This window comes from Leptonychotes weddellii, chromosome 11, assembly GCF_054177405.1.
Source record: "Leptonychotes weddellii isolate Sample4059 chromosome 11, ASM5417740v2, whole genome shotgun sequence".
Lineage (NCBI taxonomy): Eukaryota > Metazoa > Chordata > Mammalia > Carnivora > Phocidae > Leptonychotes > Leptonychotes weddellii.
This window is the reverse complement of record NC_138379.1, coordinates 58,076,196-58,099,475: the sequence shown is the minus strand read 5'-3', so window position 1 is coordinate 58,099,475 and position 23,280 is coordinate 58,076,196. Positions and strand designations below refer to the sequence as shown.

Here is a 23,280-nt window from a genome sequence, read left to right as displayed (position 1 = left end):
AAGCATCTGCCTTTGGCTCAGGTCATGATCCCAGAGTCCTGGGATCAAGCCCCTCATCGGGCTCCCTGCTCAGCGGGAAGCCTGCTTCTTCCTCTCCCACTCTCCCTGCTTGTGTTCCCTCTCTCACTGTGTCTCTCTCTGTCAAATAAATAAATAAAATCTTAAAAAAAAAAAAAAAAGAAACGGGTTTAGTAATGTTAAGGGTCAAGCAGTTCTGAGAATCAAGTGTCTGGGATCTCTTTCTCTTAAAATAGTGCTCTGTGTGGATGTGCGTGTGTGTGTGTGTGAGCATGTGTGCACCTCAGCTGAAAGTACCCATGCAGAGATGCAGTATCCCAGCAATGTTTGTGAAAGTACGGGTCAATGGGCGGGTGGATGGATGGATGACTCCTTAGAGGCAGGACTGGCTATGTGAGTGATGCGCAGCAGTGGTCTGGCCTGGCCTGGCTTTCTGAGAACTTTTCAAATTCTTGGTCTCAGCTACTCAATTCTTCTGTTATAGAGTGGAAGCAGCCAGACAATATGTAAAGGAACTCCTAGAGATGTGTCCCCATAAAACCTTACTTACAGAATCAGGTGATGGTCTGGATTTGGCCCACGGGTCACAGTTTGCCTGCCCCTGCTCTCTACTTTGTCTGTATCTGGGACAGCGCCTCCTGGGACTACAGCAGCCATATTGCTACCCACCTGAGGAGGGAGACGGTGGGCGCCAGATAAAGGAACCTGGTCCATTGGCAGAAACCGCTAACCCCGATACACCTGGAACCCATCCTCACTCTGTTTCCTATCTTGTGAGATAGGTGATTTCCTTTTTATTCTGTCCACTTGAGTGGGTTTTCTCTGGTGGCCAAGAGCATCCTAGCTACCAGACTTCCCTAGAGGAAATGCTCCCTCATGTCTGTTTCCCTCACTAGCTTATGGTGGAATAGGAAATGTACTGAGGGCTGAAAGCAGTAGGAGAAAGAAGGAAAAAAGAAATGCCTCCTTACTGAAGACTTGTCTAAACAAAATTCCACTTTAATTTAGGAGATTTTTAAAACCTTTAGGAATTACTACACTGCCAAACACCCTGAACTATCACTTCTCTGTTACAGTAGTGTCCAGAGAGCTTTGGAGATGATTGGGATATGGCTCCTGCCCTTGTTTCGTGGGCAAACTTCACTGAGTTGTTCATTTATAGTGTCCTTCATCTGTCTCTTTGTTTCTTATGTATGGATTTTACCTCTACCAATTTAGAGAGATGCTCTTTCATGGTAGGGAACTTTTTGTAGCTCTGACAAAATTGGGCACCTAACAGTATGCAACATATGCATTAACTGAATTTTTGAAGGGGTATTTTCATGAACATATTACAGAAATAAGAACCATTGGTAGTCATTTTAAGCAGCCCCAATCTGATTTAAGCTACCTATTGCAAAAAAAAAAAAAAAAATTGTATTGAGTCTATCTGGGAAATGTTTTTAAATTCAGCTAATTTTGAACTCTTGGTTCATTCTTTCCCTCGGGGGGAATATTTTCCCTGCAATGGAACTTGTATAGTATGAACTTGTCCTGCAGGAACAGTCTTTTAGCACATGGTTGTTCCTATCAGTCTATCACAATAGGCATGGGTTTACCCCTCTTTTCCTGAAATTAACAAGACATTTATTGTTATGTATGAATATCAAAAATTGGCCAGTAACTTTGGGGCAGTTTTCAAACACAGTTGAGTAAAATACAGAAGACTAATAGGTAAGGAGAAATTAGATTATTATGGGAAACAAGAAAAAAGAAGAGAAAAGAACAGTCTAGTTTAAACGTGCCTTCCTTACAGCCTCTATGCAATGAAATGTGGTAATTTGATCCCCATTGATTTTTTGCACTAGTAAATAGCCCCAAATTGCCTTTTGTATGAATTATGTTATAAGAAATGTGTAATTTTATCAGAGAGAGTGCTTGAAGGTGGTCTTAAAAAAAAAACCATAGGGATCGTTTTAAAATTGAGATGCCTATAGAGTGTAAGCGCCTTTTAAAAAAAATTACATATTTATTTTCCTGACTGTGCAAATAATATGCACATACTGTTGAAAGTCCAAAGAAAAACTAAAAATTATGCATATGCTCAAAATCCAAAGATAACCACCATCTTCCTCTCTCTCTCTCTCTCTCTCTCTCACACACACGCACACACACACACACACACACAGAAAAAGATCAATCTATTTTAAGGTCTATGGTTAAGATCACATCGTTCATCATAAACTTTCTCCTAAACCATTAAGAATTTTTCATTAAGATTTGTAGATGATCTTTCATTTTATTTTTCAGTACATTATATCCTCCCCCTCCATTTTAGTTTAGAAGATATTCATGACATTTAAAAAGAACTTTTAGATAAAAATTATTCACAATCTTATTAGTTTAGTACAACTACTCTTTTTTTCCTACATTTTCCCTTTCAGAGCTGAAGCTATTTTGTATTCTATTACATAGTAAATATCTCTGAATTTGATCATGGAATCCCTTCTTCAGAGAATATTTTATGGTAGTGGTTCTCAAAGTGCGTGCCCTCGACCAACAGCAGTGTCATTTGGGAATGCTGTTGGAAACGCAAATTGTCAGGCTCCACTCCGGACCTACTGAATCAGAAACTGGGAGGGGGGTGGGGGTGGGGGGTGGGGAGGGAAGGGGCAATCTGTATTTTTTTACAAGCTATCCAGGCAATTCTGATGCTCACTAGAGTCTGAGAACCACTGTCTTATGGGATCAACAATCTGCATGCAGAACACCCTTTGGGAAACAATTTGCAAAATTGCATTTCTGACAAGTCTCTATATTTCCTGGAAGGAAGATAAAAATTGCTGGTTGCCCCTGTTCCCTCAAGGGTAGAATAAGGATATCCACTGCCTCCCGGGATAAGGATTGAGCAGGATAATTAGTAAAAGTGTTTTTGTAAACTAGGTGGTAAAGTGATATATAGATATTAGTTATCGTTATGGTGACCTTGAATTTCAGCTGAAGGATTTATATCACTAAGCTCTGGGGAAAGCCAAGTGGAATGTGGACACAGATGGTCCTTAACTTTCACATATTCAAGTTTTCTACAAGTCGATTTTCACACATTATCTATGCCCCCCCTAAAATGCCTTTCCCACACCGAATCGGGAATTTCCTACACTTGCAATTTAATGAGCAATTTGAGGTATCCCATGGCTGCACCACCTGCCAACCCACAGCTCTGCTTTGGCAGGGTCACATCTTTTCCTATTTCACAGTTTTTGTGCATATTTTATTGCACTCAGCCATTATGATTTACAAAGAAAACAGGAGGAAAACAGTAAGCAACACAGTACTCGCCCATGTTTAGTTTTTCTTCCATTTCTCTGGCAGTCTTAGGCTATGATTGTTTGGGTTTTTTGTTTGATGCATGGGATAACATCTCAAATATCTCCTACTGACACAAATTTGTATTTCTTTCAAGTTCTCCTCTGCTCCCGGAGTTATTTCTGCTTCCTCTGGTCGTTTGTTCTTCTTGTTCCTTTTTAGTCTTGACATCTGGTGATCCCCAGATGCCTGGGAATCCCTAGTTATCTATTCATATTTTTATGATTTGGGGTACTGGCATGGGCTCCCTCTACAGCTGCTGGCCCTTGTTTCCCCCCATGGGTTCTCCCCGAAAAGGCAGGGTGGCTGTGATCTTCACTTAAGTGGGTAAGACCTTGACCAAGAGACTCCACTCCAGGGACTTGGACATGGAGAAGACAGGCTGAAGACACCTTACCCTCTCGGCTCTCACCTCCTGCTCTCGTTGCCTGGCAGTGTTGGACTTCAATGAATTTTTCACCTCAGCAAAGATGACTTAGATATTTTATTCCTTCTGAGTCCATTTTGGAATTTTTTATTTATCTCTCTTAGCCCTCTATCCCTCCCCCCACCCCCCACATCACTATCCCTCTCCACACTATTTGAAGGGATATTCTCTTAGGGGTTTTATCTCAGGGTTTAAGGCTGCTGCTGCTACTGGCCATGGTGGTGCTGATGGTGGGGTCAAAGACATGACTGGCTTTGCTACTCTGAAGGCTGGTCTGTAATTAATTATTTGTCATTAATGATCCCGATAATTAAGTATCTCAGAACCCCCTACTGCTCTTGACTTGTAGTCATCCTAACTCTGAGCTGGGAGTTTCTTTTAACCTTTTTCTTTCTGCTCTGATCTATTTTTTATAGATTTCTCTAGAACGGTAGTTCTCCATTTACGGTGCCTGAGCCGACAGCATCAGCAAAACCTGGGAACTTGTTAGAAATGCAAATTGTTTATCCATAAGACCGCTGATGAGCATTTGGTGGTTTCTAGATTTTTGACTATTACAAATAAAGCTACTGTGAATATTGTTGTACAGATGCTTCTGTGGACATATTTTTTCATTTCTATTGGGTAAATACCTAGAAGTAGAAGGGTAGGACAAATCCAATCTGACGCAATCCAAGAATTCTTCATAGATATGATCCACTAATGGTACAGTGTTATGGATTTATTCTTTTTATGGTTGCCAGATAAAACGCAGTAAGTCCAAAATACTTCATTTAGGGCATATTTCTACTAAAAAACTATTCTTTGTTTACCTGAAATCCATATTTAACTGGGTGTCCTGTATTTTTCAATTTTTTTTTTTGCTAAATATGCCCACCCTAATTCCTTTTTATTATCATGTAAGTTATTTTAAGACCTTTGGAAGGTAGAAGGAACAAGATTTACTTGTATGATCATTCCACCATCTTAATCCAAGATAGAAACTTGGCGGAAAACTGGTAGCCTCATAATCCATTTATTAGTCTGTTCATTCCAATGCAAAATATGCTGCCCAAACCAGTGAAAATTTACCATCAGAAAGTCCTCCTTCCTAACGTGAAATCAATATCTTATGTCTGCAAAATGTCATTTCAAGTAGGCTAGGAGCAGAATTTGAAGTAAAAAATTACATTAGATAAGAAATTCTATGGCCTGTCACAATTCCAGACTTCAAGCTCTATTACAAAGCTGTCATCATTAAGACAGTGTGGTACTGGCACAAAAACAGACACATAGATCAATGGAACAGAATAGAGAGCCCAGAAATGGACCCTCAACTCTATGGTCAACTCATCTTTGACAAAGCAGGAAAGAATGTCCAATGGAAAAAAGACAGTCTCTTCAACAAATGGTGTTGGGAAAATTGGACAGCCACATGCAGAAGAATGAAACTGGATCAATTCCTTACACCACACACAAAAATAGACTCAAAATGGATGAAAGACCTAAATGTGAGACAGGAATCCATCAAAATCCTTGAGGAGATCACAGGCAGCAACCTCTTCGACCTCAGCCGCAGCAACTTCTTCCTAGAAACATCGCCAAAGCAAGGGAAGCAAGGGCAAAAATGAACTATTGGGACTTCATCAAGATAAAAAGCTCTTGCACAGGAAAAGAAACAGTCAACAAAACCAAAGACAACCTACAGAATGGGAGAATATATTTGCAAATGACATATCAGATAAAGGGCTAGTATCCAAAATCTATAAAGAACTTATCAAACTCAACACCCAAAGAACAAAGAATCCAATCAAGAAATGGGCAGAAGACATGAAAAGACATTTTTCCAAAGAAGACATCCAAATGGCCAACAGACACATGAAAAAGTGTTCAACATCTCTCGGCATCAGGGAAATACAAATCAAAACCACAATGAGATACAACCTCACATCAGTCAGAATGGCTAAAATTAACAAGTCCGGAAACGACAGATGTTGGTGAGGATGCGGAGAAAGGGGAACCCTCCTACACTGTTGGTGGGAATGCAAGCTGGTGCAACCACTCTGGAAAACAGTATGAAGGTTCCTCAAAAAGTTGAAAATAGAGATACCCTATGACCCAGCAATTGCACTACCGGGTATTTACTCCAAAGATACAAATGTAGTGATCCAAAGGGGTATGTGCAGCCCAGTGTTTATAGCAGCAATGTCCACAATAGCTAAACTATGGAAAGAGCTAAGATGTCCATCAACAGATGAATGGATAAAGAAGGTGTGGTATACATATACAATGGAATATTATGCAGCCATAAAAAAAAATGAAATCTTGCCATTTGCAATGATGTGGATGGAACTAGAGGGTACTACGCTAAGCAAAATAAGTCAATCAGAGAAAGACAGGTATCATATGATCTCACTGATATGAGGAATTTGAGAAACAAGACAGAGGACCATAGGGGAAGGGAGGAAAAAATGAAACAAGATGAAACCAGAGAGGTAGAGAAACCATAAGAGACTCTTAATCTCAGGAAACAAACTGAGGGTTGCTGGAGTGGTGGGGGTGGGAGGGATGGGGTGGCTGGGTGATGGACACTGGGGTGGGTATGTGCTATGGTGAGCACTGTGAATTGTGTAAGACTGTTGAATCCCAGACCTGTACCTCTGAAACAAATAATACAATATGTTTTAAAAAAAGAAGATAGTAGGAAGGGAAAAATGAAATGGGGGAATCAGAGGGGGAGACGAACCATGAAAGACTGTGGACTCTGAGAAACAAACTGAGGGTTTTAGGGGGGGTGGGTTAGCCCAGGGATGGGTATTAAGGAGGGCACGTATTGCATGCACCACTGGGTGTTATACACAAACAATGAATCATGGAACACTACATCAAAAACTAATGATGTAATGTATGGTGACTAACAGAACATAATAAAATAAAATTTAAAAAAAGAAATTCTATTGCCTGTATTTAATGTTTAATTTGTATTTTGAACATTTTTAATAATCACATATATTGTATTAACATTCAGGTTTCTATTTTCAATCCAAGATTAAAACATTTATAACATCTACTAGGGACATTATCTTTTTTTTTTTTTTTTTAGCTCTTGAGGATAAAATTCCCCACATAACATGTAAGGCTATTGCTTGATTTTCATATATTAAACTTTTCATGTACGTTTTCAGAGACTCATTAAACACAAAAATAGACCTGCCTCCAAAAAAATGTAATGGGCAGAAAAAAAAAACTTAGATGTAACCATTAGACCCTTGGCCTAGAAAAAGAAATATCTAGGTGTTTTATGAGCTTTCTAGCAAGCTTAACCAATTTTGTTTCCCTACCATTTTCTTTTTGTTTTACCAGATAAAGCATGCTGGTGTCATTAGTTCTCCCTTGGCAGTTATGGATATTATGAGATTATTATACATCCTGCCTATGAATATTTTGGACTCCAGTTTCTTTGTCCTGTAATTTTTAAAATATGGGCTCCTTCTACCCCACTGCTTTGGTACAATCTCTTGTGGTGAGTTAGAGGAAGGACACCAGCCTGGCTTTGAGGCTTCTGGCAGAACATTAGTCTTGTGTGGCTGTGGTTACCACTAGGTTATTGCTGAGAAATCATGTCAAAGGCCTATGCATTAAATACTGTTAGTGGTTTTAGTCCATTCATTGTTCCCATTTGAATAAAATAAAAACTCTTGTGCAACAGGATTTCTGGGGGCGGTGGGAAAAGCTTTAGGTTCAATAAAGGCCAGGTTGCTCTCTGCGTAGACTGGATTTACTTCTGTTTTACTCAGCCATTATCTAGACAGGCAAGAGAAATTCTGTCTCTAAATGTTCTACATGGTTTTCATATCTGGTAGAAACATTAAGGATAATGGTAATAATAATCAGAATGTACCATATACCAGGTTAAGTACTAGTATAAAAACTTAGCATGTCTATCTTGCTTGATAAGAGTCATAATCACAACCAGTATCATTTATAAGTCCCATCTATAAGCCAGGTGCTTCACCTACATTATTCTATCTCCACAACACCTTTCTGAGAGAGGTGCTTAGAGATCGGGGAATAAAGGCACTGACAGTTAAGAAGTATGTCCAAGATTACACAGGCGGTAAATCACAGAACTGGGATTTAAACGCAGACTCTCGGGCCTTTTTCATATAATGCAGTCGAATCGATTTTTATACTTAAAAAAGCACTTGGTCACTTATTACTTTATTTCACTTTGACAAGAAGATAGTAGCATCTCCACGTTAAAAGTAAGGAAAATGAGACACGAAGAGGGTCAATGGCTTGCCCAACTTCACACCTGAACGGCAGAGTTGGTCCAGAGTCCCCATTTCTGGCCATTAATGCGATACCTTTGCTGCTGTTCACCCACCCAATGACCGGGTGAGTTCACGTTAAGAAAGCACAGTTTTAATCCCTGCACTCCAAACAAACCTTAAGAGGGTCATCATCCTTGAATTCCTTGAAACCATTGTTTTACACCTAGTCTAATCACAGTAAGGAAATAGGCAGTAGTTTAAATATCCAAGAACCCAAAGCGCCTTAGTTTGTGCCAGCAAACATTGATCTTCAAAGATAGAGTTCTCAAGAGTTTTACATTCCAAACCACACTTCCCAATAAAAATGATCCTCCAGAGCAAGTTCCAAAGTAAGCTCCAGGCCTGGATCCCAGGCCATGAGTTCTATGGGAGGGCGTCATCCACAACCCACCAGAAATTTGGCACGTTGTTTAGACAACCCGTCTCCATCAAGCTGCCTTTGATAAGCCCAGATGGGCTTCTCTGGGCACCAGCTGACCTCCTCCTGCTCACCTTCACGGGGCTCTCTCTTCGGTTGCCCTTTCCCCTCCAGCTCCTAGAGCCCTGCACAAATGCTCCTCTTTGCCAAGAAGATATATTGACTCAAATGATCAGATAACTATGCTGATCATTTTTCTTGGCCAATCAATGCTGTGTCACTTCAGGTCTCTAGAAAATTTCCTCCAACTACTTGACAGCCTTATCCACTTACAGAGTTCTTAAAACCTAGATGCAGGTTGAGCCCAGATTCTAATTTCAAATCTCCGTTGGCACTTGGGATATGTTCTGTCTTCCATCTCCAGCTGGCCCACTGTCATGCCCTTTCCTCTGGAACGAAGACTTCCCCACATTCATCTCCACATTCCTCACACTTACGCTAGTGGAATTTATAGCTTACTAACTCAGCCTTGCCCCAAAGAGCAAGCAAAGGGGAATTTGGTTCAGGGCCCGCCTGCTAGGCAGAAAATAGTCAAAGTTCCAATTTTTGACCTTTTTGCCCAAATTTTCCCTCCTGTGCTCTTTCCCCATTTGAAAGACTTGCCTTCTAGAGGTCTCTGCTTAACTTTTTCAGCACCCAGCACTTGACTTGAACACTGCCTTGTTAAGTTTCAGAAAAAAAAAAAAGACCTACTTTCTGTAGAAAGTTTATGGAATCAGACCCTTTTCCTGCTCCAAAGTATTCCTCAGCAGTCTAGTAGGAGGTGTTTTTGAAAGATGCGTAGACTCCTGCAGGCCATCTCAGTGTCCTTAGGTTAATCACTGCCCATGAAATGACCTGTGAAATTGGGTAAATTTCTACTCCACCACACTGAATGGTAGCGTGGATGACCCTAAGAGCCCCCCTGACTTCTTAGAGTTCTCAAAAGCAACTTAAACAAAGAGAAGACCTCATCGAGTCAGGGTCCCCTCAGCCATTTCCTGTTTTACAGAAAGCAGACACTTGGACTCATTTACTCATTCATTCAACAAACATTTTTTTTGTGCCCCGGCTCAGAGCCAAGGATGAGTTATGCTGAGGGTACACCAGGGAAACACAAAATAACAATAATCCCTCCCTTCAAAGAGGCCCAGAGCCTCAGGAGGGACTCACGCCTCAAGCCCCATTTCTATTTCGGGTGGCTTGACCCCTCCTGACCTCCTGACAAACTACTGAGGGCTGGGAAAGAATTGCCCCCCTCTTCTCATTTAATCCCTCATCCCCTTTGGCAGGGGGAGTGAAGTAGAGACTGATTGGGTACAAGCTCCCCTTCCTTCCTCATGTTCGTCATTTCTTAACCTCTAGTCATCTCAGTTACCTTGTCCATAAAAGAGTAGGTACTATTTCTTGTCTACTTTGTAGGGGTGTTAAGATGACTAAGAATCACATAAGTGAAGTGCCTGGCACAGAGCGATTGCTTGAAAAACAATGGCAGCTATTTTCATAAGAAATGGAAAGAGGTACAGTAATTGTCCCATAAGTCATAGCTATTAATATGGTAGTTCTTTGTCCTCAATCCAAAACTCCAAGGGCTGATCCATCAAGGTGAGGCTTAGCGGATGGCGGTGGAGGATTAGTTTTCCCTGGCTCCTTTCTCAGCCTGCATCAGGCAAACCCTGTTTGTACAAGCCTTTCTGTTCTGTCCTCAGGAGCTCAGGGTGTCTCTGTTCCTCAGGAGCTCAGGGTGTCTCGGCTCCTCAGGCAGTCTCGGCTCCTCAGGCAGGCCACGTTCTACCTGCAGAAGCTTCCTGTGCAGCCAGGGGTCAAGCAGTTGGCAAAGTCAAGCCAGCCAGCTGCCGTGAAGTGATACGTCTGAAGGAAATCCTGGGTCAGTCCTGCAAGGGAGTTGTAAACTGCAGCCTGGATTAACCCAGGCTGTTCATCATTGTGTCTCAGCTGCTCATCCTCTCAGCCGGCCGGGCAACTGGGAAAGAACTCTAGGACCACCACTCCCCGGGGCCCAGAACGGCCAGAGGGAACAGTGGGGATTCCTGATCCGGACAAGTTCTCTTTCCCAGAAAAGGGATTAAGCGTGCCCTGACAAAATTCACTCTTCCATCATTCTTTCCTGGGGAGTGAAGTGGGTGAGAAAAGAGACCTGAACCACTTATTCCTTCCCCCCTTAAAATTCCCTTCAAACCACTCCATGCATTTTGCATCTGAACAAGCCATCTATGGATCTACTGCCATCAGATGGGTCTGTGTTCTTGGTAAAATGAGGATAATGCCAACCGTAGAGGGTTGCAGTAAGAAGTAAATGAGAGATCACACGTGAAAGCACTTACCGAACTGTGTGGTCTGTGATGAGTACAGAATGCACGCTAGGATTGCCTTTTTCTGAAGAATTGTGTAAGGCAGTATTGCGCAGGGTGAGGAAAACAAGCCCACACGTCTCTCTCAGAGCTCTCTCGCTGTAGAGGTGACCAACACCTGACTCAAAGTCGATTAGAAGAAAAATAAAAGGAATTCACTGGCTCATGGAATTCGTAGGTGTGCCTAGACCTTGAGGCTCAAAGGAGGTTTTCAGGGCTCTTTTTCTCTCTCTCTTAGCTGGCTCTGCTTAGCTCTAATTCTCTTTGCTGTTGGCCTCATTCTCTCCTGCCACAAACGGCCTCTCTCCATGTGGGAAGGAAGACAGCCATGGAAATCATGATCCAAAAGGAAGAGGCACACGTTCTCTCCCAGTGTCCACGTTTTAAATCTCATGGCACGACTTTGGCCTTTTGTGGGTCACGTGCCCCTTCCTTGGACCAGGAGTCAACAAACTATGACCCACAGGCCAAATCTAGCCTAACTCCTGCTTTTGGACAGTGTGTCCAAAATGCTGTTGTCATTTTTAAATGGGGAAAAAAAGCACAAAAGAAAGATAATATTTTCTAATACCTGTAAATTATATGAAATTCAAATTTTAGTGCCCATAAATTTCAGTTTTACTGGACACACCGCAGCCATTCATTTACATATTGTTTATGTCTATTTTCCTCTACAACAGAAGTGGAGTAGTGGTAACGGAGACCAGATTGGCCCACAAAACCTAAAATATTGCTATCTGTTCTTTACAGAGAAATTGTGCTGACCTTGCCCTAGACCAGTCATGGTAAACAAGAAGACAGGACACTCTGGTTGGATCTGAATCATGCGCCCACACCTAGGAGACAGACAAGGTAAGATAAGTAGTAATACTTTATATTTGTTGAGCACTTAGAGTGTGAAGCAATGTTATTAGCACTTCATTTGTATTAGTTTACTTAGTCTTTATAATAACTTTTATTATCCCCATGCAATAGACAAAAATACTAAGGCACAGAAAGGTTAAGGAGTCTGTCCAGAATGACATAGCAAATAAGTGGTAGAGCTGAGATTTGAACCAAGCCATTTGGCTCCAGAGGTCACACACTGGCCACTGTTCAGGTCTGTTCTAGCCAAACAATGTGGGATGGGGAGTAGGACAGTTTTGAGGGTAAAGAGGGGTGTGGGGGAAAAGAAACAACAGATAACCGTGTTTTTTTTCTTTTTTGTTTTGTTTTGTTTTGATCTAGTGTGAAGTGGTGTGAGATCTGCCCTTTGGGGTGGTAGTCATGGTGTTTGCTTACATTCATGGATTACTTACTTTGGGCTAATCCTAAGTACTTTGTGGATGTTGTCTCATTGAGGAAGCCAAAGCTTTGACAGGTTACACAGGTTGTCCAGGGGTGCACGGCATCCTGATGAGAAGACAGGTCTGTCTGATGCAAGGGCCTGGGCACATAGCCATTACACCACACTGCCTCCCATCCCAGAGGATGAAGACAGATCAGCTCTCGAGCGGACATGGTAGAGAGCCTGACACATTATAGGCACTCCATTCAGGTTAGTTTCTTCTCTTCCTCTTTCCTGACTTTTCCTATTCACATAACGGAGAGGTGTATGAGCAAGGAATCCATATGTATCCTTTGGAAGAACACTTTAAGTAAAATAAAAAAAAAATCTCCCTTTAATCAGTCTTGCTGTCAAAAAGGCAGAGCAAAAATAGTAAAGGTTCAGAGAAGGGCAGTGAAAATAATGTGTGGCATGCATGGCAGAAGAGCATGCCATGAAAAGAGGCATTCCAAACCCGGGGATCATTTCATTTGGAAGGGCAAGCTCCCAGAGGCACAGTGTTTACAGTATCACAAGCTGACGACAGGTATAGGAAACGCTAATCAGGACCTGGTATTTACTTTTCCCCCAAAATACAAGAACCAGACTGTTTAACGCATTGTATAATAGCCGTGTCACCTTCCACTTTGGAACACTATCAAAGTGAGCTCTACCCTCCCTTCCTACTGACTGTGGTGCCAAGCCACACCTCCAGCCCCAATCAGTACACAAGACACTGCGCTCTACACGTACTATGCAGCATCGAGGTTTCTAGCTGGAAGGTGTTTTGGGGCCAGGTAGATCAGCCTCCCGTGTTATACACGAAGTGCAAGCCCAGTAAGGTGAAATGGTTTGTCCAAATCTGCAGGGTGAGCTCATGGCATGTCTAGATTTAGCTGGGCCTTGCGACCGGTCAGAGGAACTGGACTGAGGTCCTGGCCAGACCTAGATGACCTTCCTGAGACTCAGTATCCTCATTTCTAACGTGGGTGGAAGATCAAATCGTGAAAGTACCCTAATGCTCAGTTTAGTATATCGCGGCTTACTGCTCAGTTTAGCACTTTTTCCTCTGTCCGTTCTGCTCCTTCGAATAGCCTTACATAGGAAAAAGAGCGCAATGCTGGACTGTTGAAAAAAAATGGAAGATGCAGCACCCCCTCCCCCTCTTGACTTCCCCCCACCAACAATAAAGTCCAAACTTCAAAAGAAACACACTCGCAAATGGTGGCCAGTCTCAGAGGCCTTTCCCGGAGTGGAACCCTGCGGTCAGATACTGGCCAGGGCAATCCTTGAACAACTTGGTTACAATCCAAGCCTGTTTTCAGTGGGGAATAAAGTTCATGTTTTGGAGACAGTATCCTTGACTTTTTTATCCTGTTATTCAAATATTTCCTAATAATCTTCGGCATTTATACACTCAAGAGACCTTGAAGGAAAAGGATGCAGGGCTCCAGTCTTTTTTCCTTCCTTTTGCTAATGAATAGATGTTTTCTTTCTGAATTCACTGGCCCTATCACCCTATTTTTTTTAACACTCAAATAACCCTCCAAGCAAGAGGTCAACTAGCAAATGGGTAAGTTACCAAGTTTTGGTTTGGACTTAATGCTATGAGTGCCTTTTCAACATGAAAAACCTACGTGGAAAGGAATTGAAATTTGAGCAAATACATACATAACGCATCAATTAGTTGGAATAAGTGTGGGTGTTTCTGGTGCCACCTATTGGTCATACTGTAAGACTGACTATATGCAGTATGATTGGTCCTGCAAATGAATACCAAAGGGAATTTATGCTGTAGCAGTACCGGTTACAAATTTCAGCAGGTCAGCTGAATGTCAAAATAGGGTGACTGTTGCTTGAACATCATCTTTAGTCACAGCTACTTGGAAGTGTAAGACTATTTTACTATGTGGTTTTTGCCTTGGTTTATTCACCGATACATGTTTAGAGAGAAATACATAATGAGGCATAATCTCTGGGAACTCTGAGATTAATTAACCAATACTCAGATTCAAATGATTTTTGTGTCTTGTGATTCAGAACTGGTGTTGGTGCCCTGCCCAGATTCCTTTACCAGCCAGCGCACCAGGCAGTTTCCCCGAGCTGCTGGGAAGTTGGCTAATCCAACGAACAGCTACCCCCTTCTCTGGAGAATTGCCCTTGGCCAGGAGGGAGCCACCTTGACCAGGAGACTACGTGCACACGTACACATTCATGTGGCCTCCACAACCAGTGGCCAATAGCTGACTGTCTCGGAGGCACAAAAGACCAGCCCTCCTAACCTTAAGGCAACACTAACCCTGTGGTGCAATTTGTTGCTCCAGAGCTCCCCATGGGATAAAGCCGAAGCCAAATTCTTGCTTAGCCCCCCTTCCCTGTCCTGTGTGGTTTCTCCTTGAAAACACTCCGTAAATCACTTGAACACAACTCATCTCAGGCTCTGCTTCCAAGGAAGCTGACCTAAGACAAGAACTATCCCATGGAAAGCCATATCTGTGATGATGGAAGAAATCATGAGAGCAAAATAGCCCTTCGGGTCTATGAGTGTGGTTTTCCCAACATGCTCGAGTGGCTAAACAAAGCGACTCTTCTCCATAGGCGGTAGGTCCCAGACTAAACAGCAGCAGTGATATTGCACTGTGGGACCATGGACCTGTGTGATGATATAAAATATATCCTTGAAATGGCACTATGCCTGCGTTTTCTGAGAAATGCATTTAGTTTCAAAATAGTACATCCGTGCTGGCATTAGACCTAGTGCTCCCAGGGGTAATGAAGAATGACCTGGAACCGGAGCACTTGAGGCCTTTCATATTTCTGCATCTTCTGGAGGAGCCAGGACTTTTTGGCTTGTGCCAAAGGAGAGTGTTGGGGAAAGGAGAAGGCTCTGCAGGGGATAGTTCTGGAAATCTCCTAAGAATGGGTGGCTGATTAAATCGGGTTCTGCCTGCCGAAGTTCCAGCTGGTTCTCCAGAAGTCGTCATGGCCAGTAAGAAGCAGCTGGAAGGGTAGGGACTGGTCAGGCCTGGGTTTGAATGCTCCTCCTACTTACTCAGTTTCCTCATCTACAGAATGGGGAACCTAATATTCACTCCCTCAAGTTTCTGGGGGGTGGGGGAGGTAGAAATAGTGTCAGGTTAGCACCTGGCATACGTTAGCCAGTGAATACAAGGCAGCTACTTTTCTGCACTCAAGCAGTAGCATCTACCAATCAGCCTAGCTTCTCTCACTAATTAGGGTGATATTTTGGCCTTATTTATTTATTTATTTATTTACTTATTTACTTATTTATTCAACTTGTTTCAAACAAGTCAGGAAAAGGAGGCTGTTTATTTAGAGCTCTACTGGCCCCCCCCAGAGCTATTTTAATTTAATTTTAATTTTTTTTATTAATCCTCAGATTATTATGATCCTCACATAATGTAAGGCCATCCTGTATGCTTGAGCAAACTGTAGAGTGTTCAGATGTGCCCCACTGTGGGTAAGCGGGGCTAAAATCTAGCCTTCTTCCTCTCCCCAAGCCATCAACCCCACAGGTAGTGTCCACCAGGAGGTGATACTTTACTAGTTCTCATAGAAACTGGGCTAGAAGCAGCCCTGACATTGTATAAGCCCTTTGTTCAAGGTTAGATCCCCAGAGGGGACCACGAGGACCCCCCCTGAAGAGAAGACCTGAGCATCATGCTCTCTAGACCCACTTTCTCCCACCTATATGCCTGACCCTCACAAATAAAAGCCTGACAAAGATATTTTAGGCCATAGTAATTACCTGCCAGGGGTCGCCTCAAAATATGGTGCCTAGCTCAGATGTCCCCATATCATAATATGGTAGGGTCTGAAAAAGTACCAACACCATCACCTGGGGCACTTGGTGAAAAATGCAATATCCTGAGCCATACACCTGACCTTCTAGATTCTACAATCTCTAGAGATTAAATTAGGGAACAGCTGTTGAGATATGATTAATTTCTTCCTCACAGGCTTGCTGACTATAAAGAAGGCTTCCGTGGTCAAGGATTCCCTTCATTAACAAAGTCTACAGAAGAGTCATGGTGAAGAGTTGAATGTTCCCTAAAAAGGCTCTTCCTCTGAGAAGAAGCCCAAAGATAAAAAAAAGCCATAGGCTTCCCTTTCCTTGATAGCCTCCTTCCACTCCATATCCAATTCCCCCAACACATACATAATATTATCTCTCTTAGGGCTCTTCCTTCTCTCTCCCTTTCTTGTTTCTGGTTGCTGGTATATAGAACATATCCCCCAGCAAGCAGAGGCAACTTGGTGATGGCTATCCTTAAAATTCTTGTTTACTTTTTAGAATCACATCTAGCATTTTCTATTGCTCTTCCTAGAGTCCTGGGTTACCCAAGACCTTCCAAGCAACCTAACTGTGTCCTTGGTGGCAATCCTAAGAGTCAGGGACTTTCCATATGATGAGTTGTTAAGTTAATGATACCTTCAATACAGCATAGGTTTCACATAATGGTAGTTAATATATGAGCACATCACTTTGAACATAAGGTTTGCCCATTGGAGAACCAAACTGACCTGTTCTATAACCAACAACTATACTACAAGGTACACATCTAGAATTGTGTCAAGTTTACCTTGCCCAGTTCCTACAATGATAAGAGAACATTAAGGAAGAACTAATTCATTAAAAGATAGGGTCTAAAAAACATTCAACACCTATGCTAGGAGCTAAAGCTAGAGATAAATCAAATGTGTCACAATCTTCATGAAATTCAGCCTAGTAGAAGAATGCCTATGGAAGCATTCTGTGGCAGACAGACTATACCACTTAAGGGATTATCATTATTAACAAAAGAGTCTTGTACTGTAACTTAGATGCTGAGAAGAAAAGTAGTATTTACTGACCACCATTGAATTTTCACAAAGATCCTACTGCTTGGTTGCTGGGTCAGTTATGATGCCTCCTGGTGCAAGACATAGGAAACCCAGCTAAAACTGATGTAAACAAGAAGAAAACTATATTATCTCAACCACAAGTCAAGATGTAAAGATTACTGGGGTTGATTAACTCAGTAGCTCAGTCATAACTGCAAGAACCCAAGTTCTTTCTGTCCCTCTGCTCTCTCATTGTATTAGGGTTCTTCAGAAAAACAGAACCAATAGGATATATATACAGTTACACACATACATATACACTTATGCACATATACAACACATACCTATGTACACACATATATTTAAAGAGATTTATTACAACAAATTGGGTATAGAGGCTGACTAGTCCCAAGATCTGGAGGGTAAGTTGGTAAGCTGGAGACCCAAGAGAGCTGATGGTGTAGTTTCAGTCTGAAGGCTGGCAGGCTCAAGACCCAGGAAAGAACCAATAGTTCAGTTAGTGTCCAAAGGCAGAAACAAAACAATGCCCCAGCTTGAAGGCAGGAAGGCAGGAGGAATTTCCCCACTTCAGGGGAGGGCTGGCCTTTTTATTCTATTTAGGCCTTCAACTGATTGGATGAGGCTCACCCACATTAGGGAGAGCAATCTGCTTTACATGGTCTACTGATTTAATTGTTAAACACATCCAAAAATCTTCACAGAAACACTCAGAATAATGTTTAACCAAATACCTAAACACACTGTGGCCCAATCAAGATGACACATTAAATTTAATCATATATTCATCTTCAGCATTTGACCCAAATCCTTGTTGGTATGACAGCAACACTTCCAGTTATCACATCCTCACACAACATCCAAAAGCTGGGTACTTTCAGAAAGCTCCTCTTCTTAAGAAAGCACTTGATACCCTGATACATTGTTGTTAGGAAGGAAGAAAGGTTTGAATTGCGCTGGGGGAAGCTACTGGCTCAACAACCAACAATGTCTTCCATAATTTCTATTATCCCGTTTTAAAGATATGAACACTGAGACTCAGAAAGATTGACTTGGTCAGCATCACACACCTAGTAAACTGTCAAGCACGAAGTTCAATCAGATCTTTCTGGCTCTAATTTGCTTGCTCTATTTGCAGGTCTATTTGTAAATATTCCTAACTCCACCTGTACCGTAACCTTGGGTGAGTGCCTTATTCCCTCCAAATCCTCATTTCTATCACTGAGAAATAGACATAACAACAGTCCTTACCTTTTAGAGTATCGTTTAACTTAGTGTATGTAAACTTTCATTATTACAGATATTCCTTGACTTATGATGGGGTTATATGCTGATAAACCCATCATAAGTTGAAAATATCATTAAGTCAAAAATGCATTTAATCTACTAAACATCATGGCTTAGCCTTGCCTATCTTCAAGGTGCTCAGAATACTTATATTAGCCTACAGTTGGGCAAAATCATCTAACACAAATCCTATTCCTACTTTATAATAAATGCTGAATTATCTCACATAATTGATTGAATACCGTACTGAAAGCGAAAAACAGAATGCTTGTATGGGTACAGAATGGTTGTAAGTATATGCATTGTTTACCATTGTAAGTTGTGACTTGCTGCCACTGCCCAACATCATGAGAGAGGATCATCGCCCCATATTGCTAGCCTGAAGAAAGATCAAAACTCAAAGTTCAAAGTATGGTTTTTCCTGAGTGTGTATTGCTTTTGCACATTGTAAAATCATACTTATAAGTTGAACCACTGTTAAGTTACAGACTGTCTGTATTTGCTGCCCCACCACAGTATAAAGAGCCACATATTGTACAACTGTAGGGGGCACTATTCACCTAGAATATACCATGAATTATTCCCCCTGGAGTTTCACCATAGCTTACTAAGAGGTACAGAAAACTTACCTCTAGAATGAGAAATGGAGAATTCTTGGGTTTAAGTAGTACAGCACTGGCAAGTTTTAACTCAATGCCACAACAAACAGGTGAAGGAAAGCTAACAGAATTTTCCAAGCCCAATGGTAAGGACCTTCATATATGTATCTCATTAATTCTCACAAAAGCCCTACAATGATAAAGAAATTTTGTTATGCTTTTGTTTTTCCTGTAGAGAGTTACCATGGTAGGTTTTAATTCTAAGAAAGAAACAATTTCCTGATTTCCTTTCTGGAAGATACTGTCAGTCATTCAACACTCTTTCCTGGGGCTCACTGTGTTTCTGTGTTCTACCTGCCAAGGCTTCAGCATGATGCAATAAGTACTGATCTGTGAAGTCAGAGGCCTGGGTTCTCTTGGCTTACTCTGTGTCTAGCTAACAGTATCAAGGTGGACAGTCAATTAACATTTCCTTTTCCCTCTGTATCCACAATTATCTGCAAATGAGGTGATGAGGTAAGATTCTTTGGTTTCTAAGAATTTCTTTTTTCCTTTTTTTTAGAGAGAGAGAGTGCACACACTCTGCACGCTAGAGTTGGGGGGAGGGTGGAGAGGGTCAGAGGCAGAGGGAGAGAGAGAATCTTTTTTTTTTTTTTTCCCACTGGAGCTGAGAATCTTTTTTTTTTTTAAAGATTTATTTATTTATTTTGAGAGAGCCAGAATGAGAGAGAGAGTACATGAGTGGGGGAGGGTCAGAGGGAGAAGCAGACTCCCCGCCGAGCAGGGAGCCTGATGCGGGACTCGATCCCGGGACTCCGGGATCATGACCTGAGCCGAAGGCAGTCGCTTAACCAACTGAGCCACCCAGGCGCCTGGAGAGAGAGAATCTTAAGCAGGCTCCATGCCCAGTGCAGAACCCATCACGGGGCTCAATCTCACAACCCTGAGATCATGACCTGAGCTGAAATTAAGAATCAGATGTTTAACTGGCTGAGCCACCCAGGTACCCCTCTAAGAGTGGTTTCTAAGGGCCCAGTTATACTGAGCAATCTATCACCCAGCTCTCTGTATATGCAGACTGAACCCTCAGGTCTGATTAATAGGTCTGCTGCTATTTACCCAAATAATCCTTGTTTGCTAAGGAGGTGGAAGGAAGACAGTGTGATGTGGTGGGAAGAGTCCTAAAGGCAGGGTAAAGGATATCTAGTGCTAACTCTGTCTTGGAGAAGTCATCTGCACCCACTGGGTCTCAGCTTCTTTTTCTGTTAAGTGGGGTTCTGCAAAAGATGATCTGGAAGGTTTCTTCCAGGTCTATGGTAGTCTAACAGATGCTATCAGATGCTACTGTTCCTTTGCATGTGTCTGAAAATTGTTTTCTTAAAATGTGTCCCTTGTTCTTGTTTTAGAACAGAAATGAAACCCCAGGTATAGATTTTTTTTTTTTTAAGATTTTATTTATTTATTTGACAGAGAGACAGGAGAGAGGGACTACAAGCAGGGCGAGTGGGAGAGGGAGAAGCAGGCTCCCTGCAGAGCAGGGAGCCCAATGCGGGGCTCGATCCCAGGACCCTGGGATCATGACCTGAGCCGAAGGCAGACGCTTAACAACTGAGCCACCCAGGCGCCCCTCAGGTATAGATTCTTGAAGGCAAAAGAGATAATGGGAAAAAACAAAGGTAGGAAGCCCTAAAATCTAGTCAAATTCTTGAAACTAAAAAATTGAGGGCTACTCAGATGTCCATCAACAGACGAATGGATAAATCAGATCTGGTAATATATATATAAAACGGAACATGACTCAGCCATCAAAAAAAATCTTGCCATTTGCAATGATGTGGATGGAACTAGAGGGTATTATGCTAAGTGAAATAAGTCAATCAGAGAAAGACAATTATCATATGCTCTCACTCATATGTGGAATTTAATAAACAAAACAGAGGATCATAGGGGAAGAGAGGAAAAAATAAAACAAGATGAAATCAGAGAGGGAGACAAACCATAAGAGACTCTTAATCATAGGAAACAAACTGAGGGTTGCTGGAGGAGAGGGGGGTGGGGGATGGGGAAACTGGGTGATGGACATTAAGGAGGGTACGTGATATAATGAACACTGGGTATAAGACTGATGAAGCACTGACCTCCACCTCTGAAACTAATAATATATTATATATTAATTAATTGAATTTAAATTTTTAAAAAATTAGAAAAAACATTTTAAGAAGTTGAGGGCTGCTGAAGGAAAATCAGATAAAATGGAAATTCCCAGGATGTGATAAATGAGTGATCTTTAATGTCTGCCCTGTTTGGGGGAGCAATTTCTGTTACCTTAGCAATACACACTGTAAGAACTCAAGAAATGGTTGCTGACTGATTAACTTTACTATAATGATTAGGCAGGGAACTAGCTGATTATCAAAGGTTCCTTGTAGTTCTAGTATCCTATGATACATTTTGCTGAATTACAACACAGGTCTGCCTGACCCCACAGCCTGAGCTCTTGACCATTAGGCATCCTACTTTAGACAGCTTCATTGCCTCCACAAGTTGGAATTCAGCGTTCTCAGTGACTGTTTCCTCACCTTAAAATGGGGAGAATAATAGTAGGTACTGTATAGGTTTGTTTACTTAACAAATATTTACTGAGTACCTGCTGGGCACCAGGGACATCTTAGTGAATCAGACAGTTAAGACCCTGTGCTTGTGGAGATTCTTTCTAGATAGGAGAGAGAGAAAATTAACAAATAAGCAAGTGAATAATCAAGACAGTGACAGACATTAGTAAGTGCTGTGAAGGAAATAAAACAGGGCTAAGGAGTGACTGCAGGGAAGAATGAAACGGAGTGTTGGAGAAGACGTCTCAGAGAAAAAGACATTTGTTAGGAAGGAGCAACCTTGGGAAGATGGGGGAGAATATGATAATGGCATTCTACGCAGAGGAAAGACTACAGACCCTACAGCAAGAAGTAGCTGGGCATGTTTTAGGAATAGAGGGAAGGTCAATGTAGCTGGAGTGTGGTGAGCAAGGCAGGGGTGTGACCGAAGGTGAGGGAAGATGGCCAGATCTTACAGGACTTTGTAGGCCAGATAAATTTTCTTCCAACAGCAATGGGAGACCACTGACGAGTTTCCAGCAGTTTCAGAGAGGAGCATGATCTATGGAAGCTGGTTTGAAAGCATCCCTGTTTGCCACGTAGAGAAGAGATTGTCAATGAGCAGTGGTGGAGAGAGGCCTGTCAGAAGACAGCTGTCCACGTGAGAGCTGATGGGGACTGGACAGTTTGTGGTGGTGGAGATAGAGAGTAGAGAGAAATAATTCAAATTTAGGATATCTTCTGGAAGGCATGTGGATTAAATGAGGTAATTTATGCAAAACACCTCACAAAGTGCCTAACAGAAGGGGCTCAATTAAGTGCTTGCTGTAAATAATACAGCCTGGTGTAGCAGGCCAGTCACAATTCCATAAGTCAAAGAGAAATCTGCCAAATACTTAGATCACAGAGCAGGTTAGCAAACTGGTTCAAGCACTCATTATTTATGGGCCACTTGGGAAAGTCACATTTGGGGCCTCAGTTTCCCCAATTATAAAATGAGAAGTGGGCCAAATGAACTCTAAGGCAGCTTCCAGAGCTAACATCCTCCAAACCTTTTTGATGGCATATATCATCAGGGTTTGCTCGGAGAAGCAGTCACTGTGAGTGAGATAGAACAAGGAATTTATAGCAAGGAGTAGACCTTACAAAACTGTGGAAACCAGTGAAGTACTCTATGCAACGCATTGCCTCTGTGCCTGGTGTTGGGCCCAAAGTCATGATAGATCAGCCAACCCTGCAATCAAGAAGAAAAGTGAGGCACAAAGTTTGGGAAGTCAAGGGCAAACTGGAACACACAGGGATAAACTGGATGCCAAGTCTGTCTAACCATCTCTAATATTGATGCAGGTGATCTGCAGAAGCTAGAGCCCTTAACCATGGAGCTACTCATGCACCTAGCCCAAGACTCAAGAGCAGATGAGGAGGAGCTCATGCAGGTCCGAGTGCTGCCCCTGCCAATAAGTGAGCCAGCCGACTCAATGTCATGAACTGCCACTGTGCCTGGCACCCAGCTGTGACTTTCAGAGTAGAAAACACGGCTTTGCTTCCACCTCTCCAGTCTTGTGCCAATTTCTCTTGTGGCCAATCCCAATCTGGAGCCATGCAGGGAAGGGAATTCTAGCAAATGAGTTCCACTGCAGCTAAATTGACAATAAAGAGCTACCAGAATCCACTCCTTGTCAACTTGGCATTCATACACACCTTTGAAAACCATACGTAACTGTTAAATAAAGACAATAGCAAAATCATGCTTCCACTTAAC

At 42.1% G+C, this 23,280-nt stretch overlaps 1 protein-coding gene and 2 long non-coding RNA genes across 3 annotated transcripts in view; 1 reads left to right on the top strand and 2 right to left on the bottom strand.

The window, feature by feature from the left end:
- Nucleotides 1-23,280, bottom strand: part of LOC115936867 (uncharacterized) — a 39,081-nt gene that overhangs the window by 9,830 nt on the left and 5,971 nt on the right. The gene's annotated exons all lie outside the window — the stretch shown is intronic.
- On the bottom strand, nucleotides 5,625-18,951 carry LOC115936599 (uncharacterized). The gene is made up of 2 exons (XR_014138807.1): nucleotides 12,171-18,951; nucleotides 5,625-11,708 (listed from the first exon to the last, which is right to left on the bottom strand). It is a non-coding gene; the product is annotated as an uncharacterized LOC115936599 (long non-coding RNA).
- LOC145716252 (uncharacterized) lies at nucleotides 10,963-23,042 on the top strand. The gene is made up of 3 exons (XR_014138810.1): nucleotides 10,963-11,050; nucleotides 11,623-11,724; nucleotides 22,866-23,042. It is a non-coding gene; the product is annotated as an uncharacterized LOC145716252 (long non-coding RNA).